The 18699-nt window shown below is 42.9% G+C and overlaps 1 long non-coding RNA gene across 3 annotated transcripts; it reads left to right on the top strand.

Moving 5' to 3' along the window:
• Nucleotides 1-14772: 14772 nt before the first annotated feature.
• Nucleotides 14773-17326, top strand: LOC122194792 (uncharacterized). Of its 3 annotated transcripts, none has more exons than XR_008224558.1 (4): nt 14773-14909; nt 14983-15084; nt 16486-16525; nt 17121-17326. It is a non-coding gene; the product is annotated as an uncharacterized LOC122194792 (long non-coding RNA). The 3 variants fall into 3 exon arrangements; XR_008224557.1 differs by having other exon boundaries at nt 16486-16822; XR_008224556.1 differs by having other exon boundaries at nt 16486-17326.
• The last annotated feature ends 1373 nt before the right edge of the window (nt 17327-18699 follow it).

The raw sequence follows: 18699 nt of genomic DNA, 5'->3' as shown, positions 1-18699 counted from the left end.
TCAGCCAACTTCTCGGCCGAAATGCTTTCCTGGATCGGAATGAAATGGGCACTATTGGTCAATCGATCCACGATGACCCAAATCAAATCCACTTCCCGTGCAGTCCTGGGAAGCTTCATGATGAAATCCATAGTAATGTCCTCCCACTTCCGCATAGGGATATCCAACGGCTGCGCCTTGTCTTGAGGCCTATGGTGCTCCGCCTTGACCTTCCTGCAGGTCATACATCTATCGACGTACCAGGTTACATCCCGCTTCATGCAAGGCTACCAGTAATCAGGGCAAAGGTCTCTGTACATCTTTGTCATCCCGGGATGGATGGAAAATCTAGACTTGTGAGCCTCATCCATCAGAATTTGTCGCACTCCGCCCCAGTACAGTACCCAGACCCTCCCATACATGGTCAACATCCCATGAATTTCATAGTCAAATGAGGCTACCTGGCCTATGATCCGCTCGCACTTCCGGTGCTCCTCTTTCATACCCTCAACCTGCATCTCGGATCCGCTCCAAAAGTGGAGTCACCACCATCATAGTCGTAATCCTTCACCACATCTAGCCACTGATGTTGCCTCATGTTCAGATTCGGCTGATCCATGAAGTACCTCAAGCTCCTGTGGTCCATGTATATGGTACAACGGACCCTATAGAGGTAATGCCGCCAAATCTTGAGGGCAAAAACAACCACCCCCAACTCCAGGTCATGCGTCGGGTAGTTCGCCTCGTGAGGTTTCAGCTGCCACGAGGTGTAAGCGATGACGAGCCCCCTCTGCATTCATATCACACCCAAACTGGAGATGGACGCGTCATAGTATACTACAAAATCCTCCACGCCCTTTGGCAGGGCTAAAATAGGTGCCACGCATAACCTCCACCTCAGCATCTCAAACGTTGCCTACTGCTTAGGCCCCCAACGAACGATAACAACTTTCTTCGTCAGCTGGGTCAAGGATACTACTATCTTGGAGAAGTCCTGAATGAACCTCTGGTAATAGCCTGCTAACCTAAGGAAACTCTGAATCTCAGATGGAAACTTTAGAACCTCCCATCTCATCACAACCTCTACTTTGGCCGGGTCAACCAAAATACCGTTCTGGTTGACAAGGTGCCTAAGAAACTACACCTCGCACAACCAGAACTCACATTTGGAGAACTTGGGGTACAAGCTCTCCCTCCTCATGGTATCCAAAACCTCTCGCAAGTGCTCCTCATGCTGCTCCTGCAACTTGGAGTAAAGATGTCATCAATAAAGAAGATCACATATCGATCCAACGTCAGTCTGTATACGTGGTTCATGAGGTCCATGAACACGACATGATCGGGGCTCCCCAAGGTGAACTGATCAGCCTAATGAATCCCTTGTCTAATAGATCATGCAGCTGTGTAGACAAATCCTGCATATCAGGAGGAGCCAACCGATATGGTGCCTTGGATACCGGAGCTACACCAGGGACCAGGTCGATCCTGAACTCCACTTGCCTCTCTGGAGGTATCCCAGGCAGCTCTTCTGGAAACACATCTGGGTACTCTCGCACCATAGGTACATCACTCACAGTCACCTTACCTGCCTCCCGGGTATCCATAGCATAGGTGACATACCTTGCACAACCTTGCTGAAGATAGCACCTAGTCCTTGCTGCCGAACACATAGCTGGTCCATGTTGTGGCCTCTCGACCTGAATCATCAGCTCTCCCCCACTTGGGGTCCCGACACGCACCAACTGCTACGCACAGTCGATCATCGCCCCATTAGGGTTCAGCCAATCCATGCTAATGATAACCTTGTTCCCACACAACGGAATGGGAACCAAATCCATGAGGTAACGCTCATCATACAACCTCAAAACGCAATCTCTGAAAACCTCTGATGCCCGGACAGATCGGTCGTCAGCTATCTCAACCTCTAAAGGACAATCCAATATCCCCGAAGACTCAGGAAACCTCATGCTAAGAGCAAGAGAGATGAATGATCGGGTAGCCCCCGAGTCAAATAACACCTGTACTGGAATGTTGTTCACATGGAACGATCCTAAACAAAACACATAACATAGCACATAAATATCATAAACGGCATATAATAATAGTTAGGGAAAAGAAAACATACTCGTCACCACATCCAATGCGGCACCCGCCTCCTCGGTGCTTAGCTGGAAGGCTCGGCTCCTCACCAATGGAGTCTCTATCTTGCCCTGTCGGCCATCCGTGATTCGTAGGGTCGTTGGAGCTGGTGTCGCCACTGGTGCTCCTGATGTTAGTTGAGGGCAGTTGGCCTTTTTATGGCCCCTCTGATTGCAATGAGAGCAAATCAAGTCTGACTTCTGGATGGTAGGGGTAGGGGTTGTACAATCCTTGCTAAAGTGCCCGGTCTTCCCGCACTTGTAGCAGTCCGAGCCCCCAACTTTGCACACTCCGTCATGTGGCCTGCCACATTTCCCATAGCGGCTTTAGCCTTGCTGGCCCTTCGACCTAGAGTCAGATCCCTTGGGTTTTTTTTCCCTAAAACCCCACTAATCTACCTAGCCTCCACCCTCCTCTTCCGGAGGTGATCAATGTCAATCTCCCTCTCTCTCTCTCTCTCTCTCTCTCTCTCTCTCTCTCCTTGGCTATCTTGTCCTCCAAGTTCGGGCATGCTGAGTAGCTGACATGTTTCCTGATGCCAGCCCTCAACATGTCGTGCTACCGAGTCTTCCTCATCTCCTCGTCCCCTGCATACCTAGGAACCAGTAAGGCCCTCTCCCTGAACTTGGCGGTGTTCTTCGCCACCAACTCAGTCGTCTGCCTCATATCCAAAAACTCTCTGGCAAGCTGCTGAAGCTCCACAGCCGATGCAAACTCAGCCCTAAACCTGGTCACAAAGTCCGAAAAGTCATAGCCTTGATGGCTGGGGCTCCCCAATGAATCACTGACAGCCTCCCACCAATCTCGAGCTCGGTCCCTCAAACATCCTGCATCATACCGGACCTTCGACCCCTCGGTTCAGAAGCTCGTCAAATGAGCAAACTCCATGTATGCAATCCACCTACTGGCCACCATGGGGTCCTTTACACTGTGAAAGTCTGGCACACCACATCCCATGAAATCCTTGAAGGAGAGTGTGTGTGTCCCAATGTAGCCAAATGCCATGTCACTCCTGAAGGCTCTGAGACGCTCCTCCATCAACTCGATGATCCCTTCCTTGATCGGCCTTAAAATCACCGGGGTCGCCTCAAGGATGCCTCTCATGATCTCAGACGCGATGAACTCACGTAGTCCATCATTAACTGGCTCAAAACCTGCACCCGAACCTGAACCTGATCCTGACCCAGACCCTGAACCTCCTGCTCCGTGACATGTCACCACCATTCTGAAACAAAACACATAATCATCAGGGTCATACATAATCTCGAGAGGTCTCACACTCTCGATAGTTTCCCTGGTTCAATCTTAGCCCTCCTTGACTCGAGTATGAGTGCTATGCTTTCAGTAGTACGGACCCATACTACCTTTCACATCTATCCGTACTTTCCTCAAGGATTTCCCTGAATTCACCAAGTCCCTTATACTACTACTGCTCATTGTACTAATCTCATCTTAGTCTTACCCTAGGGTAACTCTCCAACCCACTCTCCGCCATCAGCCGCATAAGAAATCCCTACTACCTTTACCTAACTAGCTCGTGAATACCATTACATATCACTAAGACCATATAATTCTTCGAATGAGAGGTCCTACCCTACAACGGTTGGACTCAAACAAGAGCTGCAAAATAGGGCTAGACCTAACCTTCCAAAATTATTTAGTCCCCGCAATATGTAACTTAATGTATTCGTTTACTATTTAGTTAAAGATAACTAGAACTCCTAAAAGAACAAATCAAGCAACATTTGAGCATTGAGTAACAAAACCAAGCATATCCTATTCAGGCCATCATATCACTCACTAATCAGTTCTAGCATGAAATTTAATAAGCACAATAGCAGGCACATAAGGCATCTTCCTAGATACTTAGCCCTAATCTAGCATGAAGTTCTTATACATATAACAGGCAGTTAAGGCATCCTTCCTAGATCCTCAACCCTAATCTAGCATGAAGTTCTCATAATCATATCATATATCATATCAAATATGTATGGGTATCTTGGGAAAAACTTATTTGAGCTCGTCCGATTGCACATATCACACACCTTGTTATTTTCAAAGTCCTTTTTCTCTTTTCAAATTCTTTTCAAAAGCCTTTTTATAAAAATGATTTTATTTTTGAAATTTTTCATACCAATTCCTCAGTTTGAGTCCAGACACACCCGAGAGAGTGCTCGAATCCGTCAAACCAAGGCTTTGATACCAACTTGTAACATCCCAAAATTCAAGACCAAAAATTTCATTTTTGGTATAGCAATTTATAAAACAATTTATAGAAAACATCATCAAGTTAATTCATTTCATGAAAAACCATAGATCATAAGTCTGAAATCGTGTCATAACATAGTAGAAATCGTATGTAGAAATCGTGTGTGTCATGTGTTGCTACCGTACTAGCTCCTTTCCCTTCGAAGAAGAAGGACCTGAAACCAAAAACTGAAACTGTAAGCACAAAGCTTAGTGAGTTCCCCCATCACACCACATACCATATAATAAACATAATACCATGCATATCTGGGTGCCCGGCCTACCGTGTGAGCATATCTGGGTGCTCAACCTACCCTTGTCAAGCATACCGGGGTGCCCGATCTACCCCTTGTCAAGCATATATGGGTGCTCGACCTACCCTTCTAGGCATATCTGGGTGCCCAAACTACCCTGCCAGTATCTCTCAACCGAGTCTAGGGACTAGTCCCCTCCTACCACTATCAAATAACATCATAGCATACTAACTCATATAGCATAACAGATTGTGGTATACCAGACAATTATCACTAAGACAATCATCTCTACTATACTCAATCTACTAGTGGGCTGACATTGGTGCCTTAGACCTACTTCTACTGGAAGGTAACTCACCTCAACGTCGTGAAGAAGTTGAACTGTCCTTGGTGCTGGGATCAACTCCTCTCAAATTCCTACACATAACAATCTCCTTTAATTACATTTTCACACTAATAACTCTTTAAGGGTCAACTCTGGTCAATGGTCAAGTTAAAGGTCAGCACTCTAGTAAAAGTCAGCCTTCTGGTCCAAGTCAACATTCTGGTTGACTCAACTCGCCGAGTTGGTCCATCAAATCGTTGAGTTCTTGGGTCCACAAAACTCCAGAGTCTCGATCCTACTCGTCGAGTTCTTCCATGAACTCGTCGAGTTCCACTTTATACAAATCGGGGCATTTCACTCATAACTCACCGAGTTCATCCTTGAACTCATTGAGTTCCTCTTCATATCAGTTGGGACATTTGGCTCTCAACTTGACGAGTTCATCCTTAGACTTGTCGAGTTCTTTGATCTTTAAATCCATAAATACGTCCAACACGCTGAGTCATGTTCTAGACTCAACGGATTTTCCCAGTAACAAAAAAGGTTGGGGGACCACGACCCAACTCGCCGAGTCGTATGGACGACTCATCGAGTCCCCCAAAGTCCAAATTGATCCAGTCGATATTAATCAGGCTTAATGCATCTAAAATGTAGATCTAGCCTCCTAGGTTCGATATAACACGTAAGTTACAAACTTTACGCTCATGCATTGGTTATTTAGCTCAAATAGCCCTAAAAAGTGGTTCATATGATGCAAGGGACTCCCATGGACATAAAGTTGGCACCTTTATTCCATGGAGTCCCTTAAAGGCTCTGGATCTGAAGTTATTACCCCAAAACATGCTTGCATCCATGAATGGTTCCATATTATGCTCCATATGGACCTAAACTACCCCATGAAGAGATCTAGTAAACAAGTAGACAAGGTATAGACTTTATACCTCAAATGAACTGGAAATGGAGTTTTTCTTCTGGATCGAAAGCTCCTTCCTTAAACAAAGCACTTCTAGCTTCCACTCCTTCAAGACCACACCAAGGAATCACTCCTTTTTCACTCACACACTCACAAAGCTCAAGATCACGGATTAGGGTTTGCTGGACTATAGGTGGCGATGAGGGAGGCCACAATGGGAGTGTTAGGGTCTTTAAATAGGGTGCAAACCCTGGAAATTAGTGTTTCACTCTGGCATCCTTAATCGTCGAGTCGAGTCTTCTCGACTCATCGAGTAGACTACAAGTCCCGTGTCCAAAAATCCCATTCCTACTCGATGAGTTTGGGGCCTCCAACTTGTCGAGTCCCTTTGCAAAAATGAGTAATGTTTATTAAAATACATACCAGGAACCAAGCTTTAAATAAATGAATATGTTAAGTTACATATTGTGAGGACTAAATAATTTTAGAAGGTTAGGTCTAGCTATATTTCACAGCTCTTGTTTGAGTCCAAGCGTTGTAGGGTAGAATCTTTCATTCGAAGAATTATATAGTCTTAGTGATATGTATTGGTATTCGCGAGCTAGTTAGGGGAGATAGTAAGGACTTCTTATGCAGCTGATGGCTGAGAGTGGGTTAGTGATTACCCTAGGGCAAGCCTAGGATGAGATTAGCGTAAGAACAAAAGTAGCAGTAGAAAGGACTTGGTGGAGTCAAGCATGTTCTTGAGGAAAGTATGGATACATGCGGAAGGTAGCATGGGTCCGTACTATTGAAAGCATAGGATCCGTACTCAAATCAAGGAAGGCTGAGATGAACTTAGGAAACTTATAGTATGTGAGATCCCGCGAGTTATGACGTGTATACTGATTTTGTTATGGTGTATTTTTAGCATGGTGACGCGATGCACTAGACCAGTCGGCACTTCGGGAGCTGGCTAAGGAATATGCTCGGGCTTTGGAGCCGGGCAGCTAGATGACCAGATGAGGGAGTTCATCTCATCTGAGATCACACGCAACATTATAGACCAAACTACTGTGATCTTTGGTACGATCAATGAGGGTATCATGGAGTTGTTGGATGAGAGGCTGAGTGCATTCCGCACTGTGGTGGAGGACATGATGGGGTCCCACACATTGACATTCAGGGAGTTCAGAGCCCATGGAGCTCCTGACTATCATGGGGCTCAGGACCCCATTGCTAGTGTCAGGTGGTTGGTAGATGTCGCCAACTCCTTCCGCACCAACAGATGTCCTGAGGGGGACAAGGTTCGACTTGCTTCCTGCTTCCTGAAGGATAGGGTACGAGATTGATGGGAGGAGGTTAGGAGAGCTATTGGAGATGATGCCGCTATCGATGCGATGACTTGGAGTGATTTCTTGGCCAGGTTCATGGATGAGTTTGCACCTATGATTGAGGTGCAACAACTTGCGAGTGAATAATATTATAGTGGGTATGGACTGGTTGAGTCCCAATGGGGCAGTAATCGAATGCAAACAGAAGCTAGTGAGAGTTCAGACTCCTAGTGGGGGAGGGTTAGTGATTCAGGGTCAGAGGCCGCAACATGAACCGACTCTATGTTCAGCAGCTAAAGCGAGGCGCTACCTTCAGCAGGGTTGCGCGGGTTACGTCACGTATATTATGGATGCCCGGGATAAGGGTAAGGCGACAGTGGATGATGTACCGATCGTGCGAGAGTATGCGGATGTGTTTCCGAAGGACTTGCCTGGGGTACCTCTGGAGAGACATGTTGAGTTCCGGATTGACCTAGTCCCTGGTGCGGCTCCGATATCCAAGGCACCATATCGGTTGGCTCCTACCGAGATGCAGGAGTTGTCTATGCAGTTGCAAGAGCTGCTAGACAAGGGATTTATCATGCCGAGTAGTTCACCATGGGGAGCCCCGATCCTATTTGTGAAGAAGGACGAGACACATCGCATGTGTATAGACTACCGGGAGCTGAATAAGGTAAATATGAAGAACCATTATCCCTCCTGAGGATCGATGATTTGTTTGACCAGCTATACGGTGCATCTTCGTTCTCCAAGATTGATTTACGATTGGGTTATCACCAAATGCGAGTCAGGGACAAGGATGTGCAGAAGATAGCTTTTAGGACTCGATATGGTCACTATGAGTTTGTGGTGATGCTGTTTGGGCTCACCAATGCTCCAGCCGCATTCATGGACCTCATGTACCGCGTATACAGACCGATGTTGGATCAGTCTGTGATAGTCTTCATCGATGACATCTTGGTTTACTCCAAGACCTAGGAGCAGCATGAGGAGCACCTGAGGGAGGTGCTAGAGACAATGAGGAGGTAGAAACTTTTCACAAAGTTCTCCAAGTGTGAGTTCTGGTTGCGTGAGGTGAAGTTTCTGGGGCATGTTGTTAACAAGAAGGGTATTCTGGTCGATCTGGCCAAGATAGAGGCCATGATGCAGTGGGAGGTTCCGAGGTCTCCAACTGAGATTCGTAGTTTCCGTGGTGTAGCGGGTTACTACCAGAAATTCATCCAGGATTTCTTTAAGATCGTTGTTCCCTTGACCCGACTGACCTAGAAGTCGGTGACTTTCTGCTGGGGGCCTGAGCAGCAGGCAGCCTTCGAGACTCTCAGCAACAGTTATGCGAGGCATCGATTCTGACATTGCCAGAGGGCGTCGATGACTTCGTGGTTTACTGTGAAGCTTCGATGATGGGTATGGGTGCTGTATTGATGCAGCGGGGTCACGTGATAGCTTATGCTTCGAGGCATTTGAAGCCTCACGAGGCTAACTATCCGACACATGATTTAGAGCTGGGGGCTGTGGTTTTCGCCCTCACGATTTGGCGTCATTACCTCTATGGGGTCTGTTGTACCATTTACACGAACCACAAGAGTTTGAGGTACCTTATGGATCAGCCGAATCTGAACATGAGGCAGCGTTGGTGGTTAGACGTGGTGAAGGACTACGACTGTGAGATCCTTTACCACCCGGGCAAGTCCAATGTGGCGCCGATGGTTAAGCCGCAAGGTGATAGCGACCCTAATTCGAGACATCAGTCTGGGGATGAAAGTGATTACTACATTGCTGGAGCAGATCAGAGAGGCGCAGGTTGAGGGCCCGAAGGAGGAGCGTCGGAAGTGCGAGCGGATCATAGGCCAGGTAGCCTCATTTGATTATGACAACCAATGGGTTGTCGACCCTGCATGGGACGGTCTAGGTTCTGTACTTGGGCGGAGTACAACAATTTCTGATGGATGAGGCCCATAAGTCAAGGTTCTCCAACCATCCCGGGGTGACGAAGATGTATCAGAACCTTCTCCCTGATTACTGGTGGCCCAACATAAAGCAGGACGTAGCATGGTATGTGGAGAGGTGCTTGACCTGTAGGAAGGTCAAGGCTGAGCACCAACGACCCCACGACAAGATGCATCCGTTGGACATTCCCATGTGGAAATGAGAGGATATCACCATGGATTTCATCACCAAGCTTCCCAGGACCGCACGTGGGGTAGATTCGATATGGGTCATCGTGGATCGGTTGACCAAGAGTGCTCATTTTATCTCGATTCAGGAGAGATTATTGGTTAAGAAGCTGGCTGAGATTTACGTGCATGAGATAGTGGCATGACATGGAGTGCCCGTCTCGGTGGTGTCAGACCAAGATGTCCGTTTCACTTCCATATTTATGAAGCGGTTTCATGACGAGATGGGTACTTGTCTCCACTTCAGCACCGTTTCCAGCTTTAGACAGACGGACAGAGCGAGAGGACGATACAGACTCTCGAGGACATGCTACGCCCATGTGTCTTGGATTTCGGTGGCAGTTAGGATATGTAGGACCCCAATTTGTTGGGGCGTGGTCATTCAGAGAGTCATAGGGAGTACTGAGGTAGTACTCATGACTACAAAGAGGATCCAGTAAGTCCGAAGCAGGCTCAAGACTGCTCAGAGTCGGCAAAAGAGCTACGTCGACAAGCGGCGTTCAGACTTGGAGTTTCAGGTATGCGACATGGTTCTCCTGAAGGTGTCACCTTGGAAAGATGTTATTCGGTTCAGGAAGCAGGGCAAGCTGGGCCTCAAATACATCGTTCCGTTCAGGGTGCTGGCTCGGGTGGGTCTGGTTGCTTACCATTTGGATCTGCCAGTAGAGCTCAGCCAGATCCACAACACTTTCCATGTTTCTCAGTTGTGAAAGTGCTTAGTGGATGACTCAGCGGTTGTACCCTAGAGGATATTCAGGTTGATGAAAGCCTTAATTATATCAAGAGACTGGTAGCTATTCTCAACAAGAAGACGAAGGAGCTAAGGAACAAGAGGGTGGAGTTGGTGAAGGTGCAGTGGCAGCACCAGCATTGCAAGGGTTCCGAGTGGACTTGGGAGCCCGAGGAGGAGATGAGGAAGCACTACCTAGAGATGTTTCCCGACGCAACAGACTTCGAGGACGAAGTCTAAGGCAAGTGGGGGAAAATTGTAACGCCTGATTCCTGGTACGTGTTTTTATTATAAGTTATTCATTTTTGAAGAACTACTCGACGAGTTGGGAGCTCCAGACTCGTCGAGTAGAAACAAGATTGGCTATGGGGTTTTAAGAAATCTACTTGACGAGTTGAGAGCCCCCAACTCGGCAAGTAGGTCTGCCAGAGTGAAACCCTAATTTCGGGGTTTTGTACCCTGTTTAAGCATCTTAATCCCCACTTTATGGCCTCATCTCCAGCCTCCAAGTCCGATACCCTAATCTACAAAACCCTAGATCCTTGTGTGAGCTTGTGAGCCATTTTGAGTGATCTTTGTGTGTTCTTGAAGCTTTTGGAAGAAGAAGGAGATAGAGGGTTCAAGGAGAAGATTGTAGATCCAGAAGCAACATATCATCCTATTTATTTTCTGGTAAGCAAGTCTCAACCTTGCTTAATAGCTTGTTAGATCTCTTCTTTGTCACTTTATGGGGTTTTTGGTCCAAGAAGCTTAGCCCTTGGGAAATGGACGTCCCAAGTGACCTACCTTTCAGATCTGGGGTCTAGAAGGGGTTTCATGGCATAAAGGTGCCAACTTTATGCCATTAGAGCTCCTATGAAAGCTTTAAGGTGTTGTTATGGCATTTTAAGCCCTAAAAGGCCATGCATGAAAGGAAAGTTACGATCATTATGTGTTCATTTGGTGTATAGGACCTAGATCTTGGTTTTCATGCTTTGGTTTTGAGTACTATGGCGTATGGACAAAGATCTATGTCCTAAAGAACTAGGGTTTGAGCTAAACCCATTAAGAAGGACTTTTAATGGGTGAAGTTGGAAAATTTACCCTTAAGTGGGCATTTTCAGTATGTAGAAGAAGTATGGGGTTTGGATCTGGAGAGTAGAGACTTAATCTATTAAGATGGCCCAAACAGACTAAGGAACTCGACGAGTCCAGAGAGGGACTCGGCGAGTTGAGTCGCTTTGTCCCAATGTTGTACAAGGTAGAATTTGGCAAGTATGCGAAGGGACTCGACGAGTTGATTTGCCAAATCGCGACTTTGAGTAGCCAGGGAACTCAACGAGTAAGGGGTATGGCTCGATGAGTTGGATCGCGATTTTGGGATTTTTGATTCATAGGACTCGACGAGTTGAATCAACCCAGGACGTTGACTTTGACAAGAATGTTGACTTTCACTAGAGTTAAAATGGTCATTTTACCCTTAGAAGGATTTTTAGTTTTTTGACTAAGTGATGATTGTGACAATGATAGTCGGGGAGTCGTTGGAGCAGTCATCAGAGATTCCTCAAACGAGATTTCATCAGCCAACTTGAGAGGTGAGTTTTCCTCCATTAGGAAAGAGTCGAAGGCACCAAGGCTGGCCCGTTTATGTATGATAGTATGTTCCAGATTAAGGTCCGATGTCGGGCGGGGCCCGATGTAGGCTTACATGTTTTCTGGATTTTGATCCTATGCCGAGACGGTACCCGAAGAATGTCAGTATGCTTGATGTCTTTGTGATTCCTGCATGTGTATGTGTTTGTATGTTCCGGATTACAGTCTGTGTGAAAATCGTCAAATTCTGGTCAAGTCAAAGTCAAATAAAGTCAACAAGTCAAATCGGTCAACTCTACTAACTCTTGTATATTATGGTTTACTTTATGTAATTACTGTACAACTCACTATTTTAATAAGAAATCATCACTTGAAAAGTTTGTATTTTTAGATTTCTTGAACCCTAATTAGGGTAAGTGAGGTAGCAAAGCGATAAAACACTATTACATACCCTTCGGGGGTATGTAAGACTCTTAAACATGGCTAAACGGGGTTTACAAACCTTGCGTTACAAAGCCAAACACTCAAAAAGGTCACAAAAGAAATCTCTCCCAAATCTCTTCAAGCATGTGAAATCGCTCCCAAATCTCTCTCTGAATGAGAAATCTCTCTAAGTATGTCAAATCTCTCATAAATCTCTCTAAGTATGTCAAATCTCTCCAAATATGTCAAATCTCTCCCAAATCTCTTTAAGTATGTGAAACCTCTCCCAAATCTCTCTAAGTATGTCAAATCTCTCCTAAACCTCTCTAAGTATGTGAAACCTCTCCCAAATCTCTCAAAGCATGTGAAATCTCTCCCAAATCTCTCTTTGAATGAGAACTCTCTCTAAGTATGTCAAATCTCTCCAAATATGTCAAATCTCTCCCAAATCTCTCTAAGTATGTGAAACCTCTCCCAAATCTCTCCAAGCATGTGAAATCTCTCCCAAATCTCTCTCTAAATGAGAAATCTCTCTAAGTATGTGAAATCTCTTCCAAATCTCTCTAAGTATGCCAAATCTCTCCAAGTATGTCAAATCTCTCCCAAATCTCTCTAAGTATGTCAAATCTCTCCAAATATGTCAAATCTCTCTCAAAATCTCTCTCAACTTCATATAATCACTCGGGGCATCCTAACCCTTAATTTAATCGAAAACCGCTTGAAAACAGAAGTTTACGAGAAAAACCCTCTAAAGGAGCCGAACCTTCTTTGGAACCGAACCTCCTGAGAACCGAAACCACCTCTTGAACCGAAACTACTAAGGAACCGAAAGTAACCTTTGGTCCGAGAGGCCACCTTCAGTCCGCGAGGACTACCTTCGGTCCAAGCCTTCACATTCGGTCCGAGATGCACAACTTAAGGAGCCGAACCCTACTCTCGTTTCCCCCATCAACTTTCGGTGCTAAGGGCTGGGACCGAACCTCCGACCTAGAATTTCGGAAATTGGCAATTTTTGCCCGGTTTTCAATATTTTTAGCGTTTTGAGCACGTTTTTCGTGATTTTAACACGAGATTTTCACCCAAACTCGTATTTTAGCATAAGGTAAATTACACGGATGGTCCCTATGGTTTAGGGTAATTTGTGTGTTTGATCCCTAAAAACTTTTTTTTTTTTAACTTGGACGGTCCCTATTGTATATTTTTATTGCATGCCTAGTCCCTGTCCAAGATAAAAAGACTATATTACCCTTTTATATTTCTTTTTTTCTTTTTTATTGTTTATTTGTTATTTATTTATTAAAAAAATGTTTCGTAAATAATGTGGTCCCAACCTTAGCTTCCTTCACTTGTACCCTTGAACATCACGACTTCATCTTCTCCGAACAAGCAAATGGGGTTTCACTCTAGCAGACAAAGGCGAAAGCGAAGGTCTCTAATAAGATGGTGGTGGACCAACATCACCAGTGATACCACCTTCACTTCGACAACCATCCATGACCCACTTCCTTATCCCTTTAATCCATTTAGTTCCTCCTCTGATTTCTCCATTGTTTGGAATTTGGACTACCATCGAAATAAAATCGGTCAGAACCATTCCCTTGTCACCACCTCTTCTCGATGCCCTCTCCTCAGTCGAGAGTAGAAGATCGTCTAAATCATGCCTCTATAAAACAAAATTGGCATACTCATCCTTCTCCTCCCTACCGCTCTTAGTCTCCTTCATCAAATCTCGGACTGTTCATATACCCAGACTCATCTCCTTCATCTGATTCGTATCCTTCTTCTGAAATTCAGGAGACTAATAGGCGGTAATCAGTTGAATTTAGGGCTTATTGTGGTTGTTTTGAGTTATGTCGTATGCCATAGTAGGGTATAGGATCCATGAATCGGGTATTGATGTTGTTTGCTTGTATGAATCGAAGAACCCAAATGCATTGCTGAAAAAAAAAAGTCGTGGAGAATGTTTTGGGAGAAGATGATATGCAGAAGAAATTGTTCATGATATGTAGAAGAAATTATTCATTTTTGGGATGAATGGATTTTGATTCCTCGAATCTAAGAACCCAGATTGGTCTTTTGCAAGTTCTTAATATTATTTGGTTGTGGATTTTGATTTAAATGGTTAGGTTTGGTTTTCATATTTGGGATTTGTTGAAGAACAAGGGTGGCTGGTTGCCAGAGGTCTCATCGGAGATACAACCGGAGGGGCGATGGCAAGGACAAGAATGGGGTGGGGTGGGGGGTTTAGGGTGTGAACCACCTATCTTATTAAATAATTTCTTTAACCAATAAATAATTTAAAAAACATTAATTAATTAGAAAAGAGATATACAGGGTCAATAAAGTCTTTTTATGTCTGCTAGGGACCAAACGCGCAACGAAAAAATGAAATAGGGATAACTCGAGTTAAAAAAAGATTTTAGGGACCAAACGTCCAGACTACACCAAACCATAGGGACCATTCGTGTAATTTACCCTTTAGCATAAGAGACCCTAAATATTCATATTTTAATCATATTTGGAGGAAAATCATTGCTTAAGAATAAAATCTAGTTGATGAGATATTTAGGTGAAGTGTTGACTTATCCTTTGGGCAAGGACACAAGCAACCTCCCACACCTACTCCATGGCCATACCCAGCCACTATTCATCACTATTCAGTCAATCATTGTCCTTTTTACACTCATTTTTCCAGCCACTCTCGAACAAAAGCTGGAAATCCTTATCTCTCCTCCCATTTCACTCATTCTCCACCAAAAAGCAAGACCCATTTCTCTCTCACTTCTTTCTCTAAAATTTGAAGATTCAAGGGCTGATCCCAAGTTCTTCATCTACTCCTAGTAAGTAATATCACTCCGCACATGATTATTTCACTTTCTTTCTACTAAAATCATAGATGCCTTGCACAAACAGCATCATATTCGTGTTAGATCTTCGAATCTTCAAGGCGTCTTCTAAGTGTTCTTGAGTTTAACACTTCCCTTCTTCAACATCCATCCACTGAAATCAGACAAGGTGAGTTCGTACCCCTATCTTTTCATGTTTTTCTTAAGTTTTAAAGGGAGGGGGGGGGGGGGGGGGCGGGATACAAGTTAAAACACCAAGAACACAACTAGACTCATCCAATAGCTTTCATCAGAAAAGTTTAACTCCATTCACGGACTGTTTTGGTCAACTTAAACATTTTAGTTTTCAAAACTGTATTAGTTGCAAATAGTTCAGGTTCATACCTTTAAATTGACTACTTGCACATCCCCATACGATTTTTCTACAATTTATGGTGATTTTTACAAAGCTGCCTATCACTGTAGCTACGATTTTGGACTAGTGTGTGAATATGAACGTTTTCACACCAGTTCTAGACTTCTAAAAATCATCAGAAAAATTATGAACAAACTATACAAAATTTCTAAACTCTCGGAATTTACTAAATCAGTTTTCGACTCCGTATGAATTTTCTATAATTATTCCAAGAAAAGGAACAGAAAGGATAAAACTAGCAAATTGTTATTTACTCATTTACACCTTGTATCTTGCTGAGCAAGGTGTGTAGTATCATATATATATATATATATATATATATATATATATATATATATATATACATGTTGTTTATATTAAATGTCTTTTACCTCATTGTAGAGGTTTACATCATATGCACAGAGTATTTCTACCATTACAAAACGTTTTTTATAAGCTATAATAGGTATAGTTTATGTCTCGTATACATTACAAACATTTATGATAAACTATGGTAAGTATAGTTTATGTTTCATATACATTATAAACATGTTTCCATTAACACAACAAACACATTTCAGAAGGTTTTATTCCCACAGAAAAAGGTTTTACACTCACGCACACTACACGTAAACTTGTTAGCTTAAATTGTGAGACATTCTTCTCAGTACTCCTAGAGTACAGGTTAAAATTCCTGGCAGTTATAACCGGAGTCTCTTGTAGGGAGAACGTGATAGTTGTGTATATATCTATATTGGGTCTGACAAACCCACACCTGAGCTGCATGCAGCAGCTAGACTGGCAAGTCTGGGGTGACAAGTGTCATTATCTTTTTTGACGCCTAAGAAACGTCGTGGCAGGTTCATTAGTCATAGTATGGTTATAGCGACTCACATAAGGAGTTAACAACACATAAAGTTTACGGGGATTTTATCAAATCAAAAAGGGTTTTATGTAGATTTAAAATCACTTTTTATATCAATAAGTATGGATTTTACTTGTACATTTCGGTCTTGGTATTTAAGACTACACATCACTCTTGTAAGGAAAATATTGGATTTTTCTTGGTAACACAAAACTCATTAGAAAGATCGGTTTCCAAAATCTTCATCTAAGAAGCTTATGAACTCACCAACTTAATTGTTGACACTTTTTCAAAACTATTTGTATTCTCAGGAAATCAATGAAACCAAGAAATCACAAGCTTTTGAGGATGGTACGCTACGACGTTGAACAACTATTTTCATATCATGTTGTAATCAATCATTGAAATATGTCACACTTGAAACTATATAATTCTTTTCCAATTATATTTATGCAATTATGATTGGTTGTATTGCTTTGATCACTATTATACTCGTTGTTATGATACTATACATGAAGTCTGCCACCCCCGTATGTTTCCGCCATCCTTGGTTTGGGGGTGTAACAGTCTGATACCGTGGCGGTTGCTGAGGAATGTTTGCGTGTTTCCGGAATTTCGGTCCGATGTCGGGCGGGGCCCGAAGAATGTGTATGTGTTATAGTTAAGTTATTATGCTTATGTTATGTGTACTAGTATTTATGCTCATATGTATGCTGAGCTTTGCTCGATGCCGGGCGGGGACCGATGCCAGATGCGGTCTGATGCCGAGCGGGGCTCGATGTCGGGTGGGGCCCGATGCCAGAAAAGTTGATGTCGGGCAGCACCCGAGGTAGCGGGGCGGGGCCCAATGTATGTTATATGCGATTATCTGATTATGTGTATGATATGTGGTAGTTTAGGGAGACTCACTAAGCTTCGTGCTTACAATTGTTAGTTTTGGTTTCAGGTACTTCTGCTAGTAAGGGGAAGAGCTTAGGATGACTGCATGGCACACTGACTCCACAACATTTTAGCCTGGGAGATTTACTCTGATATTTTGGATTTGTGATATAGTGTTTTGACAAGATATTTTGAGATATTACACTTATGTTTTATGAGATGATTGGATTGCTATGGTTTTGTTATAAATAAAAATGAAATTTTTGGACTGTATTTTTGGGATGTTACAAAACCCGACTGATATGAAAGGCCAAAGTTGTCATGAGTTGCTTTTCTCAGTTGGCTACACATTAATTATGATGAAAGAGATATTATTTTTTAAATGAAGGTTAAGTTGGGTATTGTCATGAATGTGGATAGTCTAAATGTCTAATTGATCCATGCATGGATCATGAAAGCCCAAAAGGTGATGAGTTAGTGATTACTAGTAGGCTGGAAGGTGGTTTGGGCTTAATGGTTGGGTTGTGCATGGTAACCCATGAATTGGATTAGGGTTGCATGAAGGCTAGGGCAACGTTTTTAAGGCTTCTTATGTAACAATTGGTAAAAATAGGAACGATCGTATGATGCTATGTTTTGATTATTAAGCAATATGAGTATTTCATCAAGAATGGTTGAAGGAATTTAACCTCTTTTATTTAAATAAGTTATTGTGAAATATAAAACAAGTAACTATTGATAAATTTCGTTATGATGTATGGCTACGAACCATCACCGGTTTGTGAAATTAGCATATAACATCATTTGAATGCAACAAACTTAATTTTTGTATCAACATGTATCTAGTTGATAAGTAAGTTGGGTTCTATGTAAAACGTGTGCTTAATAGTTGTGGAGGATCTAAATTTGACAAATATACGAACCAAAGTGACAAAACGTGTTTAACGATATGGTTAACCGGTTAAATGTCACGAAATTATACATTGGTCAGTAAATTTTATATTTAAATAAATTAAAATATAAAATGAATTATTATAAGGTATAATTAGAATGTATTTAAGTGTTTTTGAATAAAAAGAATAAAACATAAACATTAAAGTTCAAATACACAAAAACTACATTGTTATTTTATACTAAGTATACATGTATGTATTTGTATATATGTATTATTATCTAGTGAATGACTAGTTATGGGTCATGACTTAAAGTGATTTCATGTAAGTTTTATGATGTCTAAATCAATTAAGATAAGAGAATTGGTGGAGATAAGTGCCAACTTAACTAATAAGTGCTTAATCACTTGAGACATTTTACTAAGAATGCTTATTAATCCCTCTTCTAATTTTCGAGATTAAGACCTTCCCTCTCCTTAACTAGAAATCCTAACTAACTAAATAACTAGTAGTTAGTTAGTTAACTAACTCTATCTCTAAGCAACCAACCAAGCAAGTGGCTAGACAAGATCACATCACTTAAACTCACATCCCATCACAAGCTAGTCTAGGTTTTGTCCCCTTATCCTGTTCCACTCTTTCCTCCTTCATAATCACGAAATTTCATCTTCATTTTACCCTCATTTGACCAGCCAATACTCCAGGGAATTACTCTCAACCTTCATCTCATTTTCAAGCACAAAAACTTCCTTC

This window comes from Lactuca sativa, chromosome 6 (assembly GCF_002870075.4).
Source record: "Lactuca sativa cultivar Salinas chromosome 6, Lsat_Salinas_v11, whole genome shotgun sequence".
NCBI lineage: Eukaryota > Viridiplantae > Streptophyta > Magnoliopsida > Asterales > Asteraceae > Lactuca > Lactuca sativa.
Note: the sequence above shows the minus strand (reverse complement) of the source record. Positions and strands in the feature narration are given on the sequence as shown.